Here is a 7636-nt window from a genome sequence, read left to right on the forward strand (position 1 = left end):
TTTTTGCGGGGGGGGGGGGGGGATTACTGACGTGAATTGGGGCCCGGGGGGCAAGAAGATGGGGTCGAGTGCGCCAAGCTCTATATGTTGTGGTTAAAACAAAGAAAAGGGGGGGGGGCAGTTCCCGGTTGGCCACCTCTGTGGGAAAACCACGCTTCGGAGTTTAAAGGCACCAAATGAAGGAGACGCAAACGCCAGCATCCATGGTAAAAGAGCGTGTTCTATTACGGCTCCACTCTTCCTCTTCCTCGTCGTTCTCCGTCTCTTGGTGCGCGCGCTATTCGCGCGGGAGGTTCAAACAATTTCCAACATCCTCCGCGCCCGAAAGTTCAATCGCTCAGCTCCAACGGGCATAAAAGTTGTACTGGCCTCGTAACTTCCGTACCTCCTGCCAAGACAATCTTGCAGGCTCTAACGTGATTATCACTTGATAAGTACACGTCAGTAACTCTACCAACTTTCCAAAAAGTTATGGGCACCTTGTCTTCCTTAATGACGACTACATCGTTAACCTTAAGCTGGTTGCAAGGCTGTACTCGCCTAATGTGTGCACTCCTCAAGCACAAGAGGTAGTCTTTATACCAACGCTTCCAAAAATCAGCCACTATTTGCTGCCTGTACTTCCAATGCTTTAAAGTATCGGAGCGAGTTCCCGACGTTTCAGCAGTATTAGCACTAGGCAGTGTAGTAGACTTCCTACCGGTTAGAAAGTGCGAAGGTGTAAGTACAGCTGGATCGGTAGCGTCAGCGGAGAGGTACGTTAATGGCCTAAAATTCACTACATTTTCTACTTCGGCAAGAATGGTCACAAGCTGCTCGAAATCAAAGCAACCTTTCCCTAGAATTTTCCGTAGGCAGCTTTTAACAGTGCGAATCATCCTCTCCCAAAATCCACCCCACCAAGGACTACGTTCTGCAATGAATTTCCAGGTAATGTGGTTAGTAGAGCAAAAGTCCTGTACTTGGAAGTCTCTCAAAGCTCTGTACATCACTTTTAAGTCGCGACTGGCAGCATGAAAAGCTAGAGCATTGTCGGAATAAATAACACTAGGCAAGCCGCGTCGCGACACAAACCGACGGAAAGCCATTAAAAATGACCCCGCCGTCATATCGGAGCACAACTCCAAATGGATCGCCCGAACGACGGCACACGTAAAAATAACGATATAGGCCTTCACGGGACTGGTTCCTTTCACAAAAACGGGACCAGCAAAGTCAACACCCACAACTTGAAAAGGGTGTGATCTCTTAACCCTGTCGGTCGGCAGTGGTGCGGTAGGGGCTGTTGCAGGTTGGAGCTTGAATCTAGCACACACTTTGCACCTAGAGAGCACTTTTTTCACACACTGGCGGCCCTTAATCACCCAAAAACACTCGCGTAGCTCTGAAAGGGTATCGTTTACACCACTGTGCAGCAGGCGCCGGTGCGTGCGGTCGATGATGAGGTATGTGCAGCGGTGGTCAGCTGGTAGTAGAATCGGGCACCTCACGTATTCTGATGTTTTTACGTTGTCAAGCCGGGTCTTGATTCTTAAAATCCCATCATTGTCCAGGAATGGATGCAGATTACGAATTCGGGATGCCTTAGCTAATGGTTGGTTTTTTAACAATGAGGCGAGTTCTATACTAAAGGCTTCCGCTTGTGCATTCTTCATCCATGTAAACTCGCCTTCTTTTATCTCAGGGGCAGTGAGTGGGCCCATCAGACGACGACTGGTGTGCACTCGACAATTGTGAATAAATCTTCGAATCCAAGCTGTGATTCTAACAACTCGTATCCAGCTGCTGTACTTGTCGAGCTCGAAAAGTGGCTCTGCTTGCGAGCATTGACAAGCCAAAACTGTTGTGTCTTCGTCGTTTGATCTACATAGTTCATCCGTTGACTCATGAGGACCAGCTTCACTTGCCGGCCACGTTTCTTGGGTACCAGATAGCCAGTCAGGCCCATGCCACCATAAATCGCTAGTACAGAGGTGATGCGCTGATATCCCTCTTGTAACTAAGTCGGCTGGGTTTGTCTTTCCAGAGCAATGTCTCCAGCGACTCGGGTCTGTGAGCCCTTGGATCTCAATTACCCTGTTACAAACGAAGGGCTTCCACTTGGTGGCTGTAGACTTGATCCAACTCAAGCAAACTTGGGAGTCGGTCCAGCAGAAGTATTCTATATTTGTGTGTGGCAAAGTATCCACAAGTAGCTTAAGAAGTCGAGCTCCAAGAACCGCAGCGACGAGTTCCAGGCGTGGTAAAGTGAGACCCTTGATTGGAGCGACCCGAGACTTAGCGAGCAGCTGCTGGAGTCGAACCGCTCCGGTACTGTCTTCCACTCGTATGTATGCCACTACTCCGTAGGCACACGGGCTAGCGTCCGTGAATATATGCAGCTGGTGAGTGCTTTTATCAGGGCTGCTGTTGTCTAGTTGATACCTCTTGGTTCTAAAGTCTTTGAGGTCTTGAAGTTCGACAGTCCACTTGTCCCACTCGATCTTCAATGTCTCGGGGAGAACGCTTTCCCAATCGAGTCCTTGCATCCATATCTTCTGAAAAAGTATTTTAACTCGAATGGTGAACGGTGCTAGCAGTCCCAAGGGGTCGAAAATTCGTGATGAAGCCTGAAGCACAGTTCGCTTGGTACAAAGTCCCGCTTTTAAGACTTTCGTCACAGAGTCAATTTTCACCGAAATGGTGTCGTCGGTGTAGTTCCAGGATAGCCCAAGAACCTTAGATTGTGTGACCTGCTCAGCTGACGTCTCTCCTGCTTGCTTGAGCTTCTCTCTTAACAGGTCGCAGTTTGTTGACCACTTCTGCATTTTCATTCCGGCCAGCTCCATTATGGCCTTCGTCTCTTCGTAGAGTTGTAGCGCTTCTTTTGTCGTTGAAGCTCCGAAAACTAGGTCATCGACGTAGAAGCTTGCCTTCAGTTTTGTGGCCGTTACTTGGTAAATTTGTTCAACGTGATCGAAATGGTATTTCAACGTTGCAGATAATAGGAAAGGGCTTGCGGAGGTGCCGAATGGAACTCTGGTCATTCGCATTTCTTGTATTTTTGGCAGTGGTCTGCCTGACATTGGTAGCCCTTCAAACCACAAGAAACGAAGAGCATCTCTGTCTTCTTCTCGAATGCTGATTTGTAGAAACGCCTTCTGCACGTCTGCTGTAATTCCGATGGCGAAAAGGCGAAACCGTATCAAAACCTTGAAAAGGTCAGCATTCAGATTAGGACCTTTTTCGAGTTGTTCGTTGAGAGAACAAGCTCCTGATGCATGCGATGATGCGTCGAAGACTACGCGAAGTCTCGTCGTCGTAGATGTTTCGCGGATTACCTCTCGATGCGGCATGTAGTATAGGTGCTGTGTACAATAAGGGGCATCTTCAACTTTTTCAGCATGACCGTCCACCTCATACTGCCTGATAGCCTTATCGTAGGCTCTCATGGCTTCGTCGTTTGGTGACAGCCGCTTGACGAGTCCATGGAGCCTCGAAAGGGCTACTTTGCGATTGTCGGCCATGTCGACGAGAGGTGATTTCCATGGCAACGCAACTTCATAGCGTCCTTTCCGAAGCCTGATAGTGTTGTTGAATTCTTCCAAAATATCTGCGTTGCACTGAGACGTCGGCGTGTCGGCAATTCCGATAGCATCGAGGTCCCAAAATCTTTGTAATGGGAAGGCGATCTGGTCGTCTTCGTGGGAACCTGTTCGAAGAACACATACTTGGGTGCTTGCTTTGTTACTCGTGCTTCCACCACCAGATAAGGGGCCTTGGAGAGTCCAGCCCATCTTTGTGTTAATGGCGAGTAAGGCAGGGTTTTCTTCATCCCACCTCACTTCACTCGTGTTGGGCATCAACTTCCAAAGCTGGTCCGATCCAATGAGGACACTCACACCTGGCTCACAATCTACACTCGGGTAAACGACTGCGTCAGCCAGATGTTTCCCCTCCGCTGTGATGGCTTGAAGAAGACGACTCTGCCTTGGTGCTTCAATCATCTCCTCGCAAATAAAGGGCACCACTATGGCCTCAATGTCAATGGTTAGGTCGTCGTGCTGACTGCGGAGCGTGATCTTGACCATTTTGAATCGTCGGGTTGGGTCGCTCGCTCTACCAAACGCACTGATGGCGAGTTCGGTCTCGGCAACAGCAGGTAGACTTAGCTTGGAAGCGACGCTCTCAGTGACGAACGTTCGCTGGCTTCCGTTGTCGAGAACACCGCGTATATAGCAACAATGAGATGAAGTCGTTACCCAAGCTCGAAAAGTCTGGAGAAGAACATCATTGATGAGTCTGGGAACTGAAGCTCTCTGAGTGGAAACTTGCACCGTAGCATTCGGTTTCTTCTGAGCATTGGTCACTGATGGTGTTTCAGAACTACTAGCATTGCACATCGAGGAGGCGTGTCTGCGCTTGCATGCTTGGCAGTGCACTCTCCGCCGGCAATTGCGGACCAGATGTCCTTTTGACGTGCACCGGAAGCATCGACCGTCTGTTACAAGTTTGTTGCGCTTCTCGGCCAGAGTCATGTCACTCGTGCAGTCCTCTGTCTTGTGATCGGTAGCAGCGCAGAAAGAACAGGACGAGGGGGAAGATAGTGTCTTGTTTTGAAGAACGGATGCTGTAGGAGTCGCGGACTGCTTCTTGAATGATCTATTTAATACAGGTACGCTGTTGTTCGATGTCGTTGGCAAATTGTTCACTAAAGAACTCTTTTCTCGACATTCAACTTCGATGCGGAGAAATTTCATCAGCTGCTCAAGTTCCTGATCAGATGAAGCCTGGCTCGTTTCCGTCGTGTTCTCCATACTTTCTTTTTTGAAGTATTCTACGACAATGTCAGCTGGTATGACTTTGAGCAGAACTTCATTCAGCATAGCCGCGTAGGATGACTCCGTGATTCCAAGACTACGCAGTCCCCTCCTGTTTAGTTGAACTGTGTCGAAAAGCTTGCGCAGAGCAGTGACATCACTCGCTAATTTCACTGGTTTGAGCGTGCGCAAATTTCCTAAGTACTTCTGCTCAATGACTTTCTTGTTTCCAAACCGACGTTTCAAAATTTCCAGCGCGTCATCGTAACAAGAATCTGTCACCTGAATACCGGCGACGGCCTGAGCTGCAGGTCCATCTAGAAGTGAGGCCAAGTAGTGAAACCGGTCTGTGTTGGACAGCCTTGGGTTCTCGTGCACGGAGTGCAGGAACATATCCCAAAAGGGTTGCCACTTGATCACGTTTCCATCGAAACGAAGAAGCTCCAGCTTGGGAAGTCGTGCGCCGAACTCACGTTGTGGAAGTCGTTCATGCTCGCTCGGTGCACCCTCACAGGTCCTTGCGCCCATGGCTGGAGTTGTAGACGACGCCGGCGTAGCAGAAGTCTTCAGAACTTCAATGTGGTGCTCGAGCAACGCCAGAGTACTGTTAGCGGCGTCATCGTATTGCATGACCACCTCATAGTCGTCTGCCGCCAGGTCGTCAGTGATCAGGGTTTCAACCTCGTTGTTCAAGGCTTTAAGTTCCACGTTGCTGGCGCGTAGGCGGCCGTGCAGCATTCGAAGTCCAGAAAGCTCGAACTCATTGGACTGGAGCACCTGGTTGACCTCGTTGATGATTCTCGTGTTCATCGATCGCCGCGAGGCCCGCTTGCTCTTCGCTCGCTCCATGTCGGTCTAGCTCGCAGCGCAGCTCACCCACACCAGGAATGAAAGGCTCGGGTCGTTGTAGGCTTGATTCCCGGGTCGTCGGCACCAAAATCGATGTGGGAAAACCACGCTTCGGAGTTTAAAGGCACCAAATGAAGGAGACGCAAACGCCAGCATCCATGGTAAAAGAGCGTGTTCTCTTACGGCTGCACTCTTCCTCTTCCTCGTCGTTCTCCGTCTCTTGGTGCGCGCGCTATTCGCGCGGGAGGTTCAAACAATTTCCAACAACCTCCTCGCTATAACGCCACTGACGGAGACTATTACCTTACTTCCGAGAACGACCACCTTTCGGCATAGCAGCTATAACAGCAACGCTGACGTGGAACTACGAGCCGCTGACCTGTCCGCAACAGTCACTTGTGTACATTTGACGGACGCCCAACGCCGCCTGCTTGTCTCTAACGCGGCTAACACCAGCGCTGCGGCCGCGTCGGCAATCGAGCAAACTGTACGAACACAGACAGCGCGCTTCGCCTGCGGGTGCACTGGCCCCACTTACTCCGGAGGCCCAGTCAGCGACCCGGTCCACGGCTGCGCAGCAGATGAACGGCAGGAAAGGTGGTATTACAACACGTCAATGTGGTGTGTCGTCGTCCGCGTGTGTGTGTGTGCGTTCGCGCGCGGTACACAACACGGCGAACGTGGTCAGACTGCATCTACAGACACGGGTCGGTCGAAGGCGAGCGCGCGGCCGCCCAGCTGAACGGTCCAAAATTTTGTCACGGCGCACCGAGAGACGTGGCCTGCATCGTTTTGGGCGCCGCTGACGCAAGCCGCGGTTCTAGCCCCGCGCTGAACCTGCCGGCGGCGGCGTGTATACGACTCGGCTTGTCCACCGAATGAGCCGCGGCGCACGGCGGCGTCGTGGTTCTCATTGCCATGCACGGCGCCTCGCCGTCAATGAGTGGGCGACCACCAACCCCCGTGTGTTTACACCTTTGCTCTACGCCAGATACAATTTCGCGCGACCGCGTCAGGAGAGACATGCGGCGACACTCCGCGGTGCGAACTGTTTTGTGTCCCGCCAGCGATGTTCTTTTTCTGGAACCCGTTGTTTTTCTGTTCTTGATGTTGTTGTCTTGTGGGCTGTTTATACCGGGATAAGAGTTGTCATGGACAGGGAGAGGGGGAGAGCGTTAAATAAGATGAGAGCGTTTGGCTTTTGCGGATCGCCCTCGAGAAGACATCTGGATATGGATTGTTACGACGAGTGTGTACAACTTGTTTGTTCAGATTTCTTTCTTTCTTTCTTTCTTTCTTTCTTTCTTTCTTTCTTTCTTTCTTTCTTTCTTTCTTTCTTTCTTTCTTTCTTTCTTTCTTTCTTTCTTTCTTTCTTTCTTTCTTTTTCTTTCTTTCTCTCTTTCTTTCTTTCCTTTATTCTTTCTTTCTTTCGGTATCTCTTTTCCTTTCTTTCTTTCTTTCTTTCTTTCTTTCTTTCTTTCTTTCTTTCTTTGTGAGGTGGGTGCTTCACCAACCTCTGTTTTACAGAGTTAGCCTTCTGCGTCGAGCGAACGACAGCTGATTGCCTTTTACGAGTGATTTGTCCCGTGTGAGAAACCACAAGATTCGCAAATCACTGAACACACTTCTTGTAATCAAGATATGAGGTGGCGGCGTTAGTAAAGAAGATATATACTAAGCTCTCGCCAATGTGCTACGTTATGCATGTATGTGAGAAGGGAGATTTCGTTTACCAGAGCCGAGAGAATATTCGAATGTGCTATTGACGAGATATCGCAAACGAAAGTGATTACGGCACCCATGACCCTCGACAGACATCCACGTAGTGTGCTACGTTATGCATGTATGTGAGAAGGGAGATTTCGTTTACCAGAGCCGAGAGAATATTCGAATGTGGTATTGGCGCGATATCGCAAACGAAAGTGATTACGGCACCCATGACCCTCGACAGACATCCACGTAGAATTAACAGAGGGCGAGCGTACATT

Source organism: Rhipicephalus microplus, chromosome 5, assembly GCF_043290135.1.
Source record: "Rhipicephalus microplus isolate Deutch F79 chromosome 5, USDA_Rmic, whole genome shotgun sequence".
NCBI classification, from domain to species: Eukaryota; Metazoa; Arthropoda; class Arachnida; order Ixodida; family Ixodidae; genus Rhipicephalus; species Rhipicephalus microplus.